The sequence below is a fragment of the Dendrobates tinctorius genome, unplaced genomic scaffold, assembly GCF_039654945.1.
Source record: "Dendrobates tinctorius isolate UK_male_01 unplaced genomic scaffold, ASM3965494v1 ptg000035l, whole genome shotgun sequence".
NCBI classification, from domain to species: Eukaryota; Metazoa; Chordata; class Amphibia; order Anura; family Dendrobatidae; genus Dendrobates; species Dendrobates tinctorius.
Genome location: NW_027361703.1, coordinates 56,000,673 through 56,021,722, shown reverse-complemented (window position 1 = coordinate 56,021,722; position 21,050 = coordinate 56,000,673). Strand labels below are relative to the sequence as shown.

The window sequence follows — 21,050 nt, the reverse complement described above, 5'->3', positions numbered from 1 at the left end:
TCTCCACTGCCAATCAAGAACCAGGGGTGGTGCTGGCAGGCAGGGACTAAGTGAAATTTTCTGTGCAATGGAGCAAGAAGAAATAGATATCATAGGGAGTGTTTCACACTACCCTATCCTGATCTATCCGGTTTCTTAGTAAAAGTCTTACTGGCAAATTCATGTTTTTTAGCGAATGGTGAGAGTTTAGTGGTCAACCAATGGCTGCAATAGCCAGACTTACTACTATTAAAGGAGTACACCTGTGATTGTTACTGTTTTCTTTTATCCATTAGAAAATAGTAATGTGTAAAAAGAGAAAAGCTGGTCTTCAGATATGGGAATAAAAAGAGAAAAGCTTACTAAATTTTATTGAATATAGATTGAAAATTACATTTTTCTAACAATTAGAAACAGTTAATAGACCATTTTTTATTCCATGGGAAAATCCTTTCGAATCTCATTCAAGCAAGGCACTAGAACTTAGGTTTCAGCACAAGATTCTGTCTAGATTTGAGCAACTATCGATTTTGCGTGATCCCAGGGAGCCACTTTCCTCTGTGTGAAATGAATGTCTATTAGGGAGAGCACAGGCCATATTATTCTCTTATAGATGAATCCCATAGGACCCCCACTAGGCTAAAAAACAGAATTCTTTTAGATGGACTCTTCAATCTTATTTTTATTTACTGTACTGAAGGTTATCGGTGCCTGAAAGGACGAGTGTTAGGCCGAGTAGAGATTTTACTAGTGTGATGATGTTCACTGCTATTCATTGCATACCTTCAATTCTGAAAACCTGCAGAAACATCATATCCATGATAGGAGCAAAGCTTTACTTAGATTTAATTGAATGAGAACTGAGCTGCAGTACTCAAAAATGGCCATTACATGGTGTAAAATGCTGAGCCAAATCCAACGTTTCCGCTATATATCCATGTCAGAGGATAGAGAAAGGAGGTCCTCAAGCCTCCCCCCAGGTACCTCTGCCATTCCTTGGTCTCTCTGGCTCTGTCCCTCGGCCTCCTCTTCTTGAAAAAAAAATGCGGACACATGCAATGCGTCTGCAGAGATCTGCCATCCGACAACCGGCAACTGTCTATCACAGTGATCCAAAGCCAATAATTAGTATGTAATCCCCCAGTGTCATCTGCTTAGATTACATTAGGCTTAGGTTTTTTTCAAGTTAATTAAAAAAATTAAGACGATATGACAACTAGTGTTGAGTGTAAGTGCTGAACAGTAATGTGATATGGCTGGTCCAAACAATCAGGGCAATTGTTACCACCCACCGTTCGTGTCTCCTCTTTTTCCCCTCATAGAATGTAAGCTTGCGAGCAGGGCCCTCATTCCTCTTGGTATCTGTTATGATCTATGTGATTATTGTTATGCTGTAATGTCTATCATCTGTACAAGTCCCCTCTGAAATGTAAAGTGCTGCGGAATATGTCGGCGCTATAGAAATAAAATGTATTATTACTCAAGTTTGCATCAGGCCACACAAACACCCGCGATACCTGGTGCATGCCAGAATACCCCAATGCAAACTCAAGTAGCGAGCACTTACGCTGAACTCTAATGAAGACATTCAATATGACGATCAAATTCTGTGTTTTCCCTTTGGGTTAAAAAGCCTAACTATACCGCTGGATAAAATACTTGAGGGGTGTAGTTACCAATATGGGGTCACTTGTGGGGTTTTTGTCCCACTGTTTGGCATATCGGGACCTCTCCAAAAGCGATATGGCGTCTGCTACCAATTCCAGACCTTTTTGCTGCTTCCCTTCTGAGCCCTGCCGTGTGCCCAAACAGTAGTTTTCTTGCATATATGGGGTATCAGAGTACTCAGAAGAAATTAAACACATTTTGGTGTCAATTTTCTCCTGTTATCATTGTGAAAGTAAACAGGAGAAAAAGCAACATTTTTGTAAAAATATTCATTTTTTTCCTTCTACAATCTATTAATTCCTGTGAAGCACCTGAAGGGTTAATAAAGTTTTTGAATGTGGTTTTGAGGGGTGCAGTATTTAGCATGGTGTCACTTTTGGGCATTTTCTGTCATATTGTCATATAGACCCCTCAAAGTAATTTCAAATGTGATCCCTAAAAAAATGGTTTTCTAAATTTGCTGGCAAATTGAGAAATTGCTGATCAACTTTGAACCCTTCTGTGAGGAGCTGACCTTGTTCTAAGGGTGTGTGCACATGCTGCGGATTCTGCTGCGGATCCGCAGCAGACTTGGCCCTGCGGATCCGCTGCGGTGTACAGTACCATTATTCCCTATGGGAATTAAAAACCGCTGTGCAGACGCTGCGGAATTTTCCGTGCAGATTTTGCTGCTGTTTCAAATGCATGTCAATTCTTTCTGCGGATTCAGCAGCGGTTTACTATCTCCTCCATTGTGGAGATGATAAACCGCAGGGCAAAACCGCAGGCTAATCTGCAGATAAACCGCAGGTCTTTTGACCTGCGGATTTATCTGCGTATTTTGCAAAAGCCGCGCGGATGAATCCGCAGATTACGCAGCGTGTGCACACAGCCTTAGGGTACCGTTACACCTAGCGATGCACCAGCGATCCCGACCAGCGATATGACGCGGTCAGGATCGCTGGTACATCGCTAAGTGGTCGCTAGTGAGCTGCCACACAGGCAGATCTCACCAGCGACATCGCTGGGGACGGGGGTCGCTACTTACCTGTCTGACGCGGCGATCCTGACGTCCTCCCATCCGGCTCCACGCGTCGCTCGTCGGCGCCACAGGAAGCGCCGCAGGAAGTGACCGACGAGGAATGGTCCAGGAGCTTCTCGTGCGATCAGCGATAACCAGCGGGGGAGCCGGTCGGAGGTAAGTATCACATGCAGCGATATCGCTAGCAATATCGCTGCAACGTCACAAAATCGGTGTCTTTACAGCGATATTGCTAGCGATATCACAGTATGTAACGGGGGCTTTACACTACTGGTCCAATGAACGTAGAGCGAAATCCGTGGCTCTAAGAGATGCAGACTTTTTCCAGCACGGAGCACCAGTCAATCTTACGTCAAGAGATTTGCTTGCTCATCAGTTCAGCGTCAAGAATCAATGTTTTCATTCAGTGACAGTAAGCAGAGGAAGACCTGCAGGCTGGATCTTATGCATACATTAGGCAAGACCCAAGAATAGTAATAAAGGAACGCAATCATTTCATTGTCCTCCCAGGCACTAGTCCCATTGTGTGGATGGGAACAGTAGATCCAATGGAGCAGTCACCACAGGGGGTCTCACACACAGTCCAAGGTAATAGGCTTCTAGAACATTCTACATGCTTTGAGCTAAAAGGATATAGCACTTGTAAATCCATTCCTAGTTATATTTCTTGCTAAATAACCTCTAATGAAAAAGATATGAGGTAAAAAATGGAATATCTTTAGCACACCAGCTTTTCTTTTTGTGTGTTATTTGTTTTGAGCACCTTGTACTTTATTTCTAGAATTTTAACATTGTGGAATAAAAGTTATATTTTAATCCTTAATCCAATTTCTACAATATATTTGAGCTAAAAGCCAAAGTTTAAGAGGGAAGGTGTGAACACTTCTGCCCACCCAGGGGGGTGATCCCAGGGAGTGAGGACAAGAGGTCACGTCTTGTCAGGGAGTTGTTGGATTGACACTGATGGGTGAGAATCTAGGCTGAGCTCTTGGAGCCCATTGATGGATGGCCTATAAAGTTTGGAGATGGTTTGCCAGCTGGGCTGGTTCCCTCTGATAGAGTTGAGGGATCTGTCATCTGGATTTAAGTAACTTTCTTAAGGACTGTTGCTGCTAGATACATGGGTTTCAATCATGTTAGCTGTCATCTGCAGGAGCGTTGACTGAGACTACAGACTATACAGGCAGGAGATACAAAATCTGTGGGCCAACCAAAAGTTGGGAGGCCGCGAGTATTGCCTGGAACAGGGGCAGTGAGACTATTGGCCCCAGGAAGGGAATTTTGTGGACTGGGGGCAATGTATTTTGGCCATCTACAAAGAGTTGTAAAACCATGGATGTAAGGAATAAAAAAAAAAAGTTGTATCGTTAACCTGCCTAGTTGGATATTACAACCCACAACGTCAGATCTTTACACCTTCTAACTTAAGAAAAAAATAACGTTTCAAAAATTGTGGTGATGTAAAGTAGACATGTGGGAAATGTTATTTATTAACTATTTTGTGTGGTATAACTATCTGACTTAAGGGCATAAAAATTTGACGTTTAAAATTTACATTTTAAATTTTTTGTCAAATTTGTTATACTTTCATAAATATATGCAAACCATATCGATCAAAATTTACCACTAACACGAAGTACAATATGTCACGAAAAAAGCATCAGACTATCTGAGATCTGTTGAAGTGTTCCAGTTTTTACCACATAAAGTGACACTAGTCAGATTTTAAAAAAATTTGGCCTCGTCATTAACCCCTTAGTGACAGAGCCAATTTGGTACTTAATGACCAAGCCAATTTTGCAATTCTGACCACTGTCTCTTTATGAGGTAATAACTCTAGAATGCTTCGACGTATCCCTCCGATTCTAACACTAACCACAAACCTAACCCTAACCGTAATCCAAACAGTAACCACAACCCTAACCCTAGCCTAGCCCTAACCCCAACCCTAACTTTAGCCCCAACCCTAACTTTAGCCCAGCACTAACTTTAGCCCAGCACTAACTTTAGCCCAATCCTAACCCTAGCCCCAACCCTAGACTAACTTTATCCCAACGCTAATGTAAAAATGGAAATAAATAGATTTTTCTATTATATTATTTTTATCTAACTAAGGGGGTGGTAAAGGGGGTTTTGATTTACTATTTTTTTATTTTGATCACTGTGGGTCTATCACAGTGATCAAAATGAACCAATAGGAAAAACTTCCTATGTTTCCGGGTGCCAGCCAGCAGATCTCAGTGGGCACACTGCTCATGCGCCCACCATTTTCTTCCCAGAAAATGCAGCCAGGGGACATCATGGGGGATGCAGGAGGGTCCACAGATACCAGAGGTACCGGGGGGGGAATTGGGGGACCCCATTTCTCCCTCCTCTAATGTGCAATCACAGAGAGAAATTAAATGGGAACTTTTTTTTGCGGTCGCCGTTATTCCACTAATAACGGCGATCGCAACACTGGGGTCGAATAAAAAACTGACCCGAATCATGTTCTCTGGGGTCTCAGCTACACCCGGTAGCCGAGAGCCTAGAGAAATTCCGCCGCTGGGGGGGCGCTATACACTTATTCCTGAGGCTGAGGCATAAATACCCTTAACTGCAGCCATTAAAAGGCCTACCGGCAGTTGTTAATGGGTTGAGGTCAAAATTAGCTCCGTCACTAAGGAGTCAATCAAGTTATCGTTAATCAAACAACACCATGAAGACCAAGGATGTCTCCAAACATGTAAGGGACAAAATTGTTGAGCAAAACCTGTTTCAGTCTATCAGTGATGTGAGACTGGGGCAGAGGTTCACCTTCCAACAAGACAATGACCCAAAGCATACTGCTAAAGCAACACTTGAGTGGTTTAAGGGGAAACGTGTAAATGTTTTAGAGTGGTCTAGTCACAGCCCAGACCTTAATCCAATTGAGAATCTGTGATCAGACTTCAAGATTGCTATTCAACAGAAGAAACCATATAACTAGAATGAGCTTGAACAGTTTTGCCTTGAGGAATGGGCAAAAATCCCAGCGGCCAGATGTGGAAAGCGCATAGAGACTTATCAAAGTGATTCTCAAATGTAATTGCTGCAAAAGGAGGCTCTATAAAGTACTGACTTTAGGGAGGTGAATAGTTATGCACACTGAAGTTTTCAGTTATTTTATTTGTTGTTGTGCATATTTTGGATAATTTCCTTCCCTGGGACACTATTTGTAAATTTAATTTATGTTACTCATGCTTGCTGAGTAACACGTACGTGCACATGTCAAGCATTTATGGCAAACATTTCTGCATCAAAAACATGTCTCTTGGCAGGAAAACCATTACATATAAAATGCGCGTTGGATAAATTTTTCCCAGTCACTGGAATGAATGATAATCGCAGCAAAGATGCTGAAAGAAGAGACATGCTGCAGATGTGAAAATGCTTCAAATCTGCAAGGACAAAATATGTAGCATGTACAGAAGTATCATTCAGTTTGCTGGGACAATAAAATGCTGTTTCTTGTGGCAAATACGTGACCTGTGAATGTTTATCCTCTCTCTCAGCATGCAGTTTTAGCCCACGTTCACACGTTCAGTAATTTACATCAGTATTTGTAAGCCTACAGAAGTGGTGACGTGAAACGAGAGGAGAAAAAGTCCACTACTGAAAAACACAACTTTATTTTAATACACAAACACACATAAGAACACAGCTTATTAAAAATAGTCACATGATGGATATAACCTGATGAGGAGAATAAATGACCATAACCCAGACGTGATAGAGACCAGTGCTAACCCTAATGTAAATGCACAAGGGCAAAAAAAAAAAAGCCACACAACCAGTCAATAGCTGCTTTATCGCTAATCCACTATGGGACTCAAAGGGTTAAAGAACCCCATTGATAGGCAATAGAGAGCGGTTCTGTGGTTAGATACAAACAGTGTATAAAGAGACATAAAATTGCACAATGCCCCTTCCACAAATATTAACAGCGATCAGAAAGATCCGCTAGAGCGGATGACTAATGCAGCATGCACAAATAGAATAATGTGAGAATTCCAAAAAACAAAATGAAATTTACGCATTGAAGTAGCAGGTCAGATGCAGCGGTCAAACCCCAAATAAACCCAAATAGACAAATATTTAGACAGACATGTAGACAATGCCCAGGATAAGAATAGATGTATTTCTACATTCAATAGTGAAAGGACAGTAATGAAGGAATGTCTCCAGAGACACTGGGGCATTTTACAAACTGAACCATGTCTGTGCAAATATTTGTCTAATCATCCATTGATGACCTATCGTAGAAGCTCTAATCTGGCTGATATGCTAGTACACAGCCATTATGTTCCCTTAAGAAAGAATCCTTTTAACTCCAGTGGTCCACCTGTGGTATGTTATCCGTGTGGAACTGTGTGTCTTGCAAAAACATTTTAAGATCTTTCTCATTCACATCAGTTGATAGTACTAATACGTTTTCCATCAAACAGCATATTACCTGTAATACCTCTCAGGTGATATACTATGCCAAGTGTGACTGCCCCAAAGTGTATATTGGAGTTACGTCCCGCCAGCTCAAAATACGCACTTGGGAGAATGTGCGGGACATTCTAGCTGCGAGTACAATCACTGATACATCACAACTGAAGATCATTCCACGACATTATAAATTTGCCCATCAGTGCAACCCTAAGTCCTTTATGGTTCGGGGAATCCAACATATTAACTGTGGCATAAGGGGTGGAGACATTAAACACCTCTTGGCACAAAGTGAATGTAAGTGGATCCCAATTTTGGGACCAATGACCCCTGATGGCCTCAACGAATCCTTGGGATTCGCTTCCTTTCTACAGAATGTGGTAATATTTGGTTCCTGTATCTCTGCTGTCTCCTTTTTGTATATATTGTTAATTGTATATATTGTTTTTATCTGTTTTCTCACACTTATCTTTTTGCCTCTAGTACAGTGATTTTGCCATTTGATATCCTTGTGATGCCTCGAGCACTTGATGCAGGACAGGTGCAGCAGTCAAACCCCGATGAACGTTTCACAAACACACAAGTTTGCTTCCTCGGGGGGGCGTAGCAAGCAATGACAAAGTTGCCTCTAAGTACCCTAGTACCCCGGTCACGTGATAAAATGAGACCAATCACGGACTTTTTCTCCTCCTCTTGTTTCATATCTATTCTAAGTCTATACTACACCTAAGCTTATGCGGATATTTAGCACACTGATGTATTACTTTTAAAATGCAGTATTGGAGATTTTTTGCAGAAGTGGTGACGTGTTTCTATTATACTCTTCCTCTGACTGTACCACTTCTGATTTTGGCTTACAAATACTGATGTAAAATAATGACCAAATACTGAACATGTGAACGTGGCTTAAGGGCATGTATAAATGGGTCAAGTGGTCAGAGGTGGTGGTGGGGAATTTCTGCATGTACAATTTGCCTTCAAGAATCAGATGGCACTCGCCCATTCAAGCCTATGGATCTGTAAAAAAAAAAAAAAAAAAATTGGATGGCATTTGGATGACATCCAATCCAAGTGTGGTCCAATCTTCATGGACATGGAAAAGGTGGGGAAACTTTTTTTCTCTCTCCACCTCCGAAAAAATCTGATCCCAATTTGATCAGAATCTGATCAGCATAAATTGGACCAAATATCTTGGATAGAGAGAAAATTGTAGTTTTCACTTTAATAAAAGTCTAGTAATCACAGTAAAACTGAGGATATTTTTTATTTTAGCATTGACATGAGGGTTTCTATAAGACCATGAACATGACAATTTCCACAATATTACAAAATATTGAAGTTAATCGATTCATGCAACAAAACGAAAAAAATCCAATACGTTCAGTTCATAATAATGTAAGATTTACAATCAAATGCAAAAAAAAATGTAAAAGTTTAATAGGAAATAGTTTATTTGGAAATGCTTGTAGTGCACCATCATCATTGCATACATACCCTTACCAGTAAAAATACACACCTAGCATTAAAAGTAGCAAATGTGACATATTTGCTGCATTTTTGTCTTTACAGATCATAATACACCCACAGGATATTAAAATCTACTACTGTATGGTAATATTTGACACACAGTAAAAGCTGAAGTTTTAATTGCTATGCAACGTAAGATTTATCACTGTCTCTGCTGTAAATTATTCATTAATCATTACCATAATGTATGAATACTGCATAACAATACAGTCCTCCAGAGACAGATATAGTTAATGAGTCCGTTCCTCCCCCTCCAATCTATTTTAAAAATGAAGGTAAAAAATGCACATACAGAAATGACCCAGACATTGTTTTCACTTAATATGTGGATCACCTTCTAACCCTTTCTATATAACCGTGAGTTTAAATAGTAACTCAGTTCTAGGAGCTACGATTCACAAATTTCTCTATTGCAATTAACTAATTTAATGCATTGAGAAAATTGCAAGAAATACAGCAGAAAAGGAGGGAAATGGATAAATCTGAAAAGCTGCTGTGACTTTATGGCAGTCTACAGAAAAAATATTGTAAAACTGTGTTCCCACGTTGCGTTTTTTCCCCACAGGCAAAACCTACTCTCTTGGCAGTAAGAAACTTGCTGCAAAAAGCAGGTTTTCCTTAATTTTTGCTGCGTTTTGGCACATTTTTTTTCCTACATATTCATTTCTTGTGCATATTTTATTATTTTTGCATTTGAAATAATAATTTTCCTCTTCGCCACGACAGCACCCACAGAGAGGGGATCCGCCCCTAGGAACAGGAAACCTACAGAGAGATAAATGGGGCGGTCCCCCTCGCTCCCTCAGTTTGGTTTCCTGTTCCTAGGAAGGAACCTGCAGAAGAGGATGCCTGGTCTGGTAGCCGCCTGCATGCATAATATGAGCAGCAGGGGCCCCAGGACTGGAGGCAGCGTCGGGCGGAGAGAAGGTTCCCCCCCAGGGCTGGTAATGCAGGTGAGGCCGGAGGTGGAACGAGTACCGAGGCTCACTGGGTTATGGGGTAGAGACCCCCCCCGGGAGAAGGGCGGATGCATTACGTGAGCGCGGCATCGGGGATGGTGGCCGCCGCGCCCCCCCGAGACAGCGAGGCTGGGAGAAGCAGGAGATCCTGAGTCGCGCTGATGGTGTCAAGCAGCGCTAGAGGGGGACATACCAGCAGCAGGGGGATAGCGACGGGCAGAGCGAGCAGGAGGGCCGGCGCTTCCAGGCAGAGGCGACCCAGAAGTGGAACAGCAGCTTCCGGGGGTCAGAGAGACAGGAGGACTGCGGTATCGCAGGAGAGCGGCCGCGCATGCGCAGTGAAAGTTAAAAAAAAAAAAAAAAAAATGAATGGAAAAAAAAAAAAAAAAAAAGAAAGGGAGGCAGAACCTGGAAGTGGCATAAAAAGGACCCGATAATGCGGCGGCAGTGCGCAGTCATGTCTATAAAAGACCTAGCTTCGCTCCCGTTAAGTCAGCCAGGGAAATCCCCACATGGCAGCAGACAAAGCGGTACTACAAGAAGGAGCAGCAGCACCAAAAGAAGTGGCAGCTCCAGGAAAGAGTCCAGCGGGCATTCTAGGCAAGATGAGCCCTTGGAAAAGAAACAAAAAGAGAAAAAATCATCCCACACCTCGCCTCAGCCTGTGTCGCGGACCCCGCAGCCGGTAGTTTGCTGACGAGATTCACGGGTGAGTGTTTATAGTCAGACTAAACAGCTGATGGCTTCTTTCTGGTGCATACCCCTTTTAGGCCAAAAGAACGGAGAAGGCGAAAAATAGAGTGTGCGCCTTATGTTCTCAGCCCCTCCCAGATGGCCACCCTAAAAGATTATGCCAGTCTTGTATTGGAAAGACCTTACAAGAGGAATCCTCAGGTAGGAAAGATGATATCCGAGCGATAATTAGAGAGGAGCTACGGGCCTTAGGCAGCTCCAGCAGTCTGGGGGGGGGGGTCACTCCTCTGTCAGAGAAATAGTTTCACCGAGAGGAAGAGCTTCGCCGGTGTCAGGGTCGCCGTCAGAGACTGGGGAACTAGACTCTGATAGATCCCAGGAATACTTTTCCTCAGAGGAGGAGGAACAGACTTGTTTCCCTACGGACAGTGTTAATAACTTGGTTAAGTCTGTCCGAAATACCATGGGGCTACCAGAGAGTAAGGACCCCAAGACTCCGCAAGACATGATGTTCGCAGGCATTTCCCGGAGAAAGGTCCGGGCGTTCCCAGTAGTCCCAGCCATAAAGGAGCTGGTAAGGAGGGAGTGGGAGAAACAGGGTCAGAGAACCTTCCTCCCCTTAACGTCAAAATGCAAATACCCATTTGACGATGAGGAGTTGACATCTTGGTCAAGAGCCCCCAAAGTAGATGCGGCAGTGGCCTCTACCTCTCGTAGATCCTCCCTGCCGGTGGAGGATTCAGGGACATTGGCTGACTCGTTAGATCGTAAGACAGATACCTTTCTTAAACGATCCTGGGAGCCATGCACGGCAGCTTTTAAGCCCGCAATAGCAGCCACGTGCACAGCAAGGTCAATGTTGGTGTGGCTGAATGACCTAGAGGAGAAAATCAAGAGTGGAGTATCTAGAAACAAACTCCTTTCCTCTATTCCCCTCATTAAGGGAGCAGCGGCTTTCCTATCTGACTCCTCAGCGGACTCTCTCCGATTATCTGCTAGAGCAGCAGGGCTAACCAATTCAGGCCGGCGGGCCTTATGGTTGAAAGGGTGGAGAGGAGATACGCAGACAAAGACTAAACTTTGTGCTATACCCTGCCATGGTAAGTACCTTTTTGGCACGGAGTTGGACGAGATCCTAACGAAAGCGGGGGAGAGAAAGAAAGGTTTTCCTAACCCGTATATTCCCTTTAACAGAAGGGCCTTCAGGAAGCCTCCGTTTGGAAAAAAGAGATTTCAAACCACTGGGGAAATAAGGATCCCAAACAGAGGGGCAGCCTATTTGGGAAACGTCCCTTCAGAGGAGACAGGTTCCGCTAGTACCAGTACACTGGTAGGTGGCAGGCTACTGAAATTCAGCCACCAATGGGGGAAGATTACATCCAACCCCTGGGTCATTGATATCATCTCATCGGGCCTAAAACTAGAATTTGTTCGGCATCCACCGAACTCCTTCCTATTGACTTCTATGAAGTCCCAAACACAGCAGGAAGCAATGGAGAAGGAGATTGCAACACTGTTAACTAAACGTGTTCTGATAGAGGTCCCGGGGGACGAAAAGGGAAGGGGCTTTTATTCTCCCCTATTTTTAGTCCCTAAACCAGACGGCTCTTTTAGGACTATAATAAATTTAAAGAAGCTTAATACATTCTTGAAGCGGAGGCCGTTTAAAATGGAATCAATAAATTCAGCAATAAAACTCTTGTTCCCCAGGTGCTATATGGCAGTCTTGGACCTAAAGGATGCCTATTACCATCTCCCCATATACCAAGGGCACCAGAAGTTCCTGTGAGTAGCAGTCTGGTTCAAGGGTCGGATTCAACATTTCCAGTTTACGGCGATGCCGTTCGGACTATGGCTCCTCGAGTGTTACCAAATTGATGCTGGAGGTGATGTCATATATAAGGCTAAATGACACCCTTTTGGTCCCCTACTTGGACAACCTGCTCGTAGTAGGAAATTCTGTTTCCCAATGTGAAAAAAGAAAAGCTGATATTTTCTAATCCCTACAGACATTAGGCTGGCTAATCAACTGGGAGAAGTCCAGGCTAAAACCGGTAACCTGTCAGAAGTTCCTAGGTCTGCAAGTAGATTCCGTAAGTCAGAAATGCTTTCTACCAGATGCTAAGGCGCAGGCCATAGTTAATAAAATACGGAACATCACTGAAAAACCCGTATCATCATTGAGACAGGGTATGTCCTTGCTAGGGTCCCTAATATCATGCATTCCAGCGGTGCAATGGGCCCAATTCCACTCCAGAAAATTGCAGTGGGCTATTTTACAGGAGACAGACAGACTGCAGGGGTGGTTGGAAGGGAAGATGTCCCTATCTCCTGAAGTTACTAACTCCCTAGGTTGGTGGTTGGATCCTGCCAATTTATCAAAAGGGGTTCAATGGTGGGTTACTCCCTCTATGGTAATCACCACGGATGCTAGCCCCTCGGGGTGGGGGGCCCACCTGGAGGAAGAGATGGTACAGGGCCGGTGGTTGGAGCATGAAGCAGAAAGCTCCTCTAATATGAAGGAACTAACAGCAGTTTACTATGCTATATCTCAATTTCTCCCGCAGTTAAGAGGAACCCATGTGAGTATCCAGTCAGACAATACCACCGCAGTGGCATATATAAACCGGCAAGGAGGTACGCGATCAGGACCATTGATGTCTATCGCGGAAAAAATCTTAGAGATAGCCGAAGTGCATCTTCACTCCTTGTCTGCGCTCCACATAAGAGGAGTGGACAATTCTCGAGCAGACTACCTCAGCCGCCAAACCCTATATCAGGGTGAGTGGGTCCTCAGCCGGCACATCTTCAAGATGATAGGGGCAAAATGGGGCAGACCAGAAATAGACCTGTTCGCGACCAGAGCCAACAGACGAGTAAAAAAGTTTGCTTCTCTCTACAGAGCAGACAACCCAGACATACTAGATGCCCTCCAAGCATCCTGGACATTCCGGCAAGCCTATGCCTTCCCTCCAATGGTTCTGTTACCAACAGTGGTCAGGAAAATAAGACAGGAGAAGGCGAGGGTCATCTTGATAGCCCCGTTTTGGCCCAAGAAGCCGTGGTTTTCATGGCTGAGAGCCTTGTCAATAACCGACCCCTGGATTCTGCCGCTACACCAGGACCTTCTCTCGCAGGGACCCTGCTACCATCCACAGGTCAAAGCCCTGCGCCTAGCGGCCTGGAATTTGAAAGGGAACTATTGAAGCAGAGAGGCTTCTCAAAAAACCTGATTAGTACCCTTCTGCAGAGTAGGAAGAAGTCTACAACAAGAATATACACTAAGGTGTGGAGGAAATTCCTGGCCTTTCACCCAGCAAAATTATCCAGTGAAGTGCCCATTACAGCCTTCAGAGGGGCCGAGAATTGAGGCTCTCAGTAAATACTCTAAAGGTCTATGTATCGGCCCTAGGAGCCTTGTTTAACTACAACGTGGCAGGTAATAGGTGGGTGACCCGCTTTATGTCAGCTTGTCAGCGGTCAGAGCCAGTTCATATTTCTCAGCTACCAGCATGGAACCTCAGTCTTGTTTTGGATGCCTTCACTCAGGCCCCGTTTGAACCCATAAGTTCAGCATCAATGAAATGCCTCTCATTAAAAACTGCTACGCTAGTAGCCTTAGTATCAGCTAGAAGAGTAAGTGATCTTCACGCCCTGTCAGAGGGTTCCTGTCAGTAACACGGGACAGACTGGTATTGAAAACGGACCCGTCCTACCTTCCCAAGCGGGCAACTAAGTTTCATAGGTATCAGGAGATCTGCCTACCTTCTTTCTATGAGAACCCAACAACACAGGACGAGGTTAAATATCACACTTTAGACGTAAAAAGAGCCGTGCTAGCCTACTTAGATTGGACCAGTCCCTGGAGGCAGAGTAGGTCTCTTTTTGTCTCCTTCCAGGGTAACAAGAAAGGGGCTAGAGTTACGACAGGCACGTTGTTCAGGTGGATCAGAGATGCGATCACAATGGCATATTCGGCAAAAGGAGAGGACCCTCCACAGGGTATTAAGGCGCACTCTACTAGAGCCATGTCATCCTCCTGGGCCGAGAGGGCGAACGTCCCAAGTGAGCAAATATGCAAGGCTGCAACCTGGTCTTCTCCATCTACCTTCTATAGTCACTATAGACTAGATTTGTCCTCTACAGAGGATCTGACTTTTGGTAGATCTGTCCTTAACACGGTGTGCCCTCCCAGGTGATTATCTCTGGAAATCTCTCAGTGGGTGCTGTCGTGGCGAAGAGTAAAGACCGGATTACTTACCGGTAATACTCTTTTGTAGAGTCCACGACAGCACCCGCTCACTTCCTGCCCATAAGATTTCACAAGTGGTTCTCCTTGGTGGTGGTGATAAGAACTTAAGATGTAGATAACTATAGCAAGCATAGTGTTTTATATAGGTATAAGGACAGATGAATTGTCTAAACAAGTTGACTAAAACATGTATGGCGGTTCCTCCGTTGTTCTCTGTAATACAAACTGAGGGAGCGAGGGGGACCGCCCCATTTATCTCTCTGTAGGTTTCCTGTTCCTAGGGGCGGATCCCCTCTCTCAGTGGGTGCTGTCGTGGACTCTACAAAAGAGTATTACTGGTAAGTAATCCGGTTTTTCGCCTTCAAACTTTGCTTTCGTCAAATGCTCCCTTTGCAGCAATTAGAGCATTGCAGACCTTTGGCATTCTAACAGTTAATTTGCTGAGGTAATCTGGAGAAATTTCACCCCATGCTTCCTGAAGCCCCTCCCACAAGTTGGATTGGCTTCTTGGGCACTTTTTGCGTATGACATTGTCAAGCTGCTCCCACAACAGCTCAATGGAGTTGAGATCTGGTGACTGAGCTGGCCATTTCATTACAGATAGAATACCAGCTGCCTGCTTCTTCCCTAAATAGTTCTTGAATAATTTATAGGTGTGCTTTGGGTCATTGTCCTGTTGTAGGATGAAATTGGCTCCTAGCGCTGTCCACAGGGTATGGCATGGCGTTGCAAAATGGAGTGATAGCCTTTCTTATTCAAAATCCCTTTTACCTTGTACAAATCTCCCACTTAACCAGCACCAAATCAACCCGACCATCACATTACCTCCACCATGCTTGACAGATGGCGTCAGGCACTTTTCCAGCATCTTTTCAGTTGTTCTGCGTCTCACAAATGTTCTTCTGTGTGATCCAAACACATCAAACTTGGATTTGTCTGTCCATAACACTTTTTTTACAATCTTCCTCTGTCCAATGTCTATGCTCTTTTGCCCATATTAACCCCTTTACCCCCAAGAGAGGTTTGCATGTTCATGACCGGGCCAATTTTTACAATTCTGATCACTGTCCCTTTATGAGATAATAACACTGAAACGCTTCCATGGATCCCGGTGATTGTGACAATGTTTTCTCGTGAAATATTGTACTTCATGTTAGTGGTAAAATTTCATTCAAATAACTTGTGTTTATTTGTGAAAAAAACAGAAATTTGGCAAAAATTTCGCAATTTTCCAACTTTTAATTTTTATGCCCTTAAATCACAGAGATATGGCACACAAAAAACTTCAGTAACATTTCACATATGTTTACTTCACATCAGCACAATTTTGGAACCAAAATTTTTTTTGTTAGGAAGTTATAAGGGTTAAAAGTGGACCAGCGATTTCTCATTTTTACACCACCATTTTATTTTTACGGATCACATCACATTTAAAGTTACTTTGAGGGGTCTATATGATAGAAAATACCCAAAAGTGATACCATTCTAAAAACTGCTCCCCTCAAGGTGCTCAAAACCACATTCAAGAAGTCTACTAACCCTCCAGGTGCTTCACAGGAATTTTTTGAATGTTTAAAAAAAATGAATATTTAACTTTTTTCACAAAAAAATTACTTCAGGTCTGATTTTTTTTTATTTTACCAAGGTTAACAGGAGAAATTGGACTGCAAAAGTTATTGTGCAATTTCTCCTGAGTACACTGATACCTGATATTTGGGGGGGAACCACTGTTTTGGCGCATGGCAGAGCTCAGAAGGGAAGGAGCGCCGTTTGACTTTTTCAATGCAAAATTGGATGGAATTCAGATCGGACACCATGTCACGTTTGGAGAGCCCCTGATGTGCCTAAACAGTGGAAACCCACCACAAGTGACCCCATTTTGGAAACTAGACCCCCAAGGAACTTATCTAAATATGTGGTGAGAACTTTGAACCCACAAGGGCTTCACAGAAGTTTATAACGTACAGCCGTACAATTAAAAAATCATTTTTTCCACAAAAATGATCTTTTCACCTCCAATTTTTATTTTCCCAAGGGTAACAGGACCCTAAAAGTTATTGTGCAATTTGTCCTGAGTACGCTGATACCCCATATGTGGGTATAAACGACTATTTGGGCGCATGGCAGAGCTCGGAAGGGAAGCAGCGCCATTTGACTTTTTTGCCTGGAATTGAGATCGGACACCATGTCGCGATTGAAAAACCCCTGATGTAACAAAACAGTGGAAACCCCCACAAATGACACCATTTTGGAAACTAGACCCCCCAAGGAACTTATCTAGATGTGTGGTGAGCACTTTGAACCCTCAAGGACTTCACAGAAGTTTATAACGCCAGGGTGTGAAAATAAAAAAAATCATATTTTTTCCACAAACATGATATTTTAGTCCCCAATATTTTTATTTTCCCAGGAGTAATAGGAGAAATTGAACCCCAAAAGTTGTTGTCCAATTTGTCCTGAGTACGCTGATACCCCATATGTGGGAGAAAACTACCATATGAGCACACGTCGGGGCTCGGAAGGGAGGTAGTGACATTTTGGAATGCAGACTTTGAAGGAATGGTCTGCGGGTGTCATGTCGCGTTTGGAGAGCCTCTGATGTGCCTAAACTGTTGAAACTCCCCACAAGTTACCCCATTTTGGAAACTAGACCCCCTAAGGAACTTATCTAGATGTGTGGTGAGCACTTTGAACCCCCAAGGGCTACACAGAAGTTTATAACGCCCGGGCGTGAAAATAAAAAAATCATTTTTTTTTCCACAAAAATGATATTTTTGCCCCAATTTTTTATTTTCCTAAGGGTAACAGGAGAAATTGGATCCCAAAAATTGTTTTGCAATTTGTCCTGAGTAGGCTGATACCCCATATGCGGGGGTAAAACACTGTTTAGGCACATGTTAGAGCTTGGAAGGGAAGGAGCACCGTTTGACTTTTTCAACCCAGAATTGGCTGGAATTGAGATCAGACACCATGTTGCGTTTGGAGAGCACCTGATGTGCCCAAACAGTGGAAACCCCCCAATTCTAACTCCAACCCTAATCTCAGCCCTAACCCTAATGGGAAAATGGAAATAAATACATTTTTTTAATTGTATTATTTTTCCCTAACTAAGGGGGTAATAAAGGGGGGTTTGATTTACTATTTATGGTGGGTTTTTATATTTGGCAGCTGTCGCACACTAAAAGACGCTTTTTAATGTAAAAATAGTTTTTGCATCACCACATTTTGAGAGCTATAATTTTTCCATATTTTGACCCATCGAGTCATGTGAGGTCTTATTATTTGCGGGACGAGTTGACGTTTTTATTGGTACCATTTTTGGGCACGTGACATTTTTTGATTGCTTTTTATTCCGATTTTTGGGATGCAGAATGAACAAAGACCAGCATTTCAAGAATTTCTTTTTGGGGGGTGCATTTACACCGTTCCACGTGCGGTAAAATTGATAAAGCGGTTTTATTCTTCGGGTCAGTACGATTACAGCGATACCACATTTATGTCTTTTTTTATGTTTTGGTGCTTTTATGCAATGAAAACAATTTTATATAAAAAATTATTTTTGCATTGCTTTATTCTGCGAGCTATAACTTATTTTTTCACTGATGACGCTGTATCGCGGCTGGATTTTGCGGGATAAGATGACGTTTTCAGAGGTACTATGGTTATTTATATCTGTCTTTTTGATCGCGCGTTATTTCACTTTTTGTTCGGCGGTATGATAAAACATTTTTTGCTTTGTTTTTTGTTTATTTTTTAAGGGGTTCGCTAAAGGGGTTAACTAATGGGACAATTTTATAGGGCGAGTCGTTATGGACGCGGCGATACTAAATATGTGTACTTTTATTGTTTTGGGGTTTTTTATTTCCAAAAAATGAATTCATTAGGGAATATTTTTTTTTTTAAATTTATTTAGCGATTTATTTTTACACTTTTTTTTTTTAAAACTTTATTATACTGTCCCAGGGGGGACCTGCAGGGAAGGAGACCCCCGCAGCAGCGCTGCACATTGCGCTGCTGTGGGGGTCTCAGGGAGGCACGGAGGAAGCCCCTCCCTGACGATGTTTCCCTAAACCCCCGATACACTGCGATCATGTGAGATCACAGTGTGCCAGGGGTTAACGTGTCGGGGCGGTCCGTAACCTCCCCTGACACATAATCACAGCTGGCACCCGGCACTATCAGCTGACACCCGGCTGCGATCAGCTACGCTCGCCCCGTGAACGCCGCTGATCGCTATGATGTACTATCCCGTCCATGGGCATAGGGGCCGGGGTCCCATGGACGGGATAGTATGTCAGATGGCAGAAAGGGGTTAATCTTTTCCTTTCATTAGCCAGTCTCAGATATGGCTTTTTCTTTGCCACTTTGCCCTGAAGGCCAGCATCCCGGAGTCGTCTCTTCACTGTAGACGTTGACAATGGCGTTTTGCGTGTACTATTTAATGAAGCTGCCAGTTGAGGACCTGTGAGGTGTTGTTTCTCAAACTACAGACTCTAATGTACTTGTTGCTCAGTTGTGCGTAGGGCCTCCCACTTCTCTTTCTACTCTGGTTAGAGCCTGTTTGTGCTCTCCTCTGAAGGGAGTAGTACACACCGTTGAAGGAAATCTTCAGTTTTTTGGCAATTTCTCACATGGAATAGCCAATGTTGCGTTTCACATGAAAGTTGTTTTTCTCTGGCCATTTTGAGAGTTTAATGGAACCAACAAATGTAATGCTCCAGATTCTCAACTAGCTCAAAGGAAGGTCAGGTATATAGCTTCTCTACTCAGCCAAACTGTTTTTAGCTGTGCTACCATACTTGCACAAGGGTTTTCAAGGGTATTCTAACCATCCATTAGCCTTCTTACACAGTTAGCAAACAGAAAGTACCATAAGAACACTCGAGTGATGGTTGTTGGGAATGGGCCTCTATACACCTATGAACATATTGCATTACAAACCAGATGTTTCGTTTACAGCTAGAATGGTCATTTACCACATTAACAATATATAGAGTGTATTTCTGAATCATTTAATATTAGCTTCACTGGAAAAAACTGTGCTTTTCTTTAAAAAATAAGGAAATTTCTAAGTGACCCTAAACTTTTGAACAGTAGTGTAGTTAAAACATATTAAAAAGAGGCAGAAACCTCATGGCCTGATGCATTTCTGGCACACTGTGGCACCCTCAGTCATGGGATATGATATCTTATCCTATGACTAAGGGCGGCCCAGTGTGCCAGAAACGCATCAGGCCATGAATTTTTCTCTTTTAAATGTGTTTTAATTACGTCTACAATAAAGGATTGGATTTTATTAGGATGTTTGTGCTGAGAATCACCTTCCTTTCAAGTCTCAATCTAATGATCTATATATGTATACACGATTGCTTTATTACTTAGAGATTACTGTATGTAAAATATGATGTTGAAAAAGCATTGCATACGGATTGCATACGCATGTCATACAGATGCTAGTAGAGAAAAATGGCATTGTTCTCGCATGACACGATCTGCTTTTCTGGATCAACATCTGACCTATTTTTATACGCTAGTGTGACTCCAGTCTAACAGTGACAAAAAACACCTTACAAGACATCACATCAATGGAGTACCTGATTGAAAATTTGGCCATGGACAAGAGCAGAGATTTGGGGATGCAGGAGGCTCTAAAAATTTTGGAACTTGCCTTTATGAAGTCAGCACTGACCAGCTGCATGCACTTATACGGTTAAGGGTTAAGTGAATAAAAAGCGGATTATCATTACATAACTGGAAGCATCATTGTCAGGGTGGGAATAACCACATTAACTAGGAGCTGAAGATCTCTGAAAGATTATAGATTACCTGTGTACTTGTGCATGTATTATAGCCATGTTTGGAACATCTAGGAAACATATGCTCAGAAACTTGGCGGTCATATTATTCCATCAATAGGAAAATATGACAAATTAGAATTATATTAATTAATTTAGTCTTCCTCCTCTCATTTGACCAGGAGGAAGAGTGCGTGATCTGGATGAGACCTTTTAAAATATCACATGTAAAAGACAGTGTTAGACCCAGAAGGTTCTCCCCTGCACAATCTATCACTGATCCAATTATCAACATATGTATTTATTCCTCTTATCTAAGTACTGTTTTGCATGTGTGTACTTTTATTTCATATTTTTGTAAGCACTATAACTTTTGTATATTAAATATAAAATTTTGTAAGTTTGTTCCTTGATGCTCTAAAGGTCCCACAATCTCGAAGGAAGAGGGTACGTATATGCCAGAGTGCTAGAAGTGTACCTATTTGGTGCAAGAAGTGGGTGTGTAGGCGCACTAGTATGTTACACAGGGTAAGCATCTTGTTGGCCTAACAAAACAATGAGTGGTGGCAGTAATTAATGTGGTGTGAATGTGTGAGGCTAAGGGTACGGTTACATTTACCGATGCACCAGAAATCCCGACAACAACACGACCTGGTCAGGATCGCTGGTGCATCACTAAATGGTCGCTAGTGAGCTCCCAA

General features: G+C 42.9%; 1 protein-coding gene across 1 annotated transcript in view; it reads right to left on the bottom strand.

The window, feature by feature from the left end:
• The window catches only part of CERK (ceramide kinase), a 173,574-nt gene that overhangs the window by 122,535 nt on the left and 29,989 nt on the right, over positions 1-21,050 (bottom strand). The gene's annotated exons all lie outside the window — the stretch shown is intronic.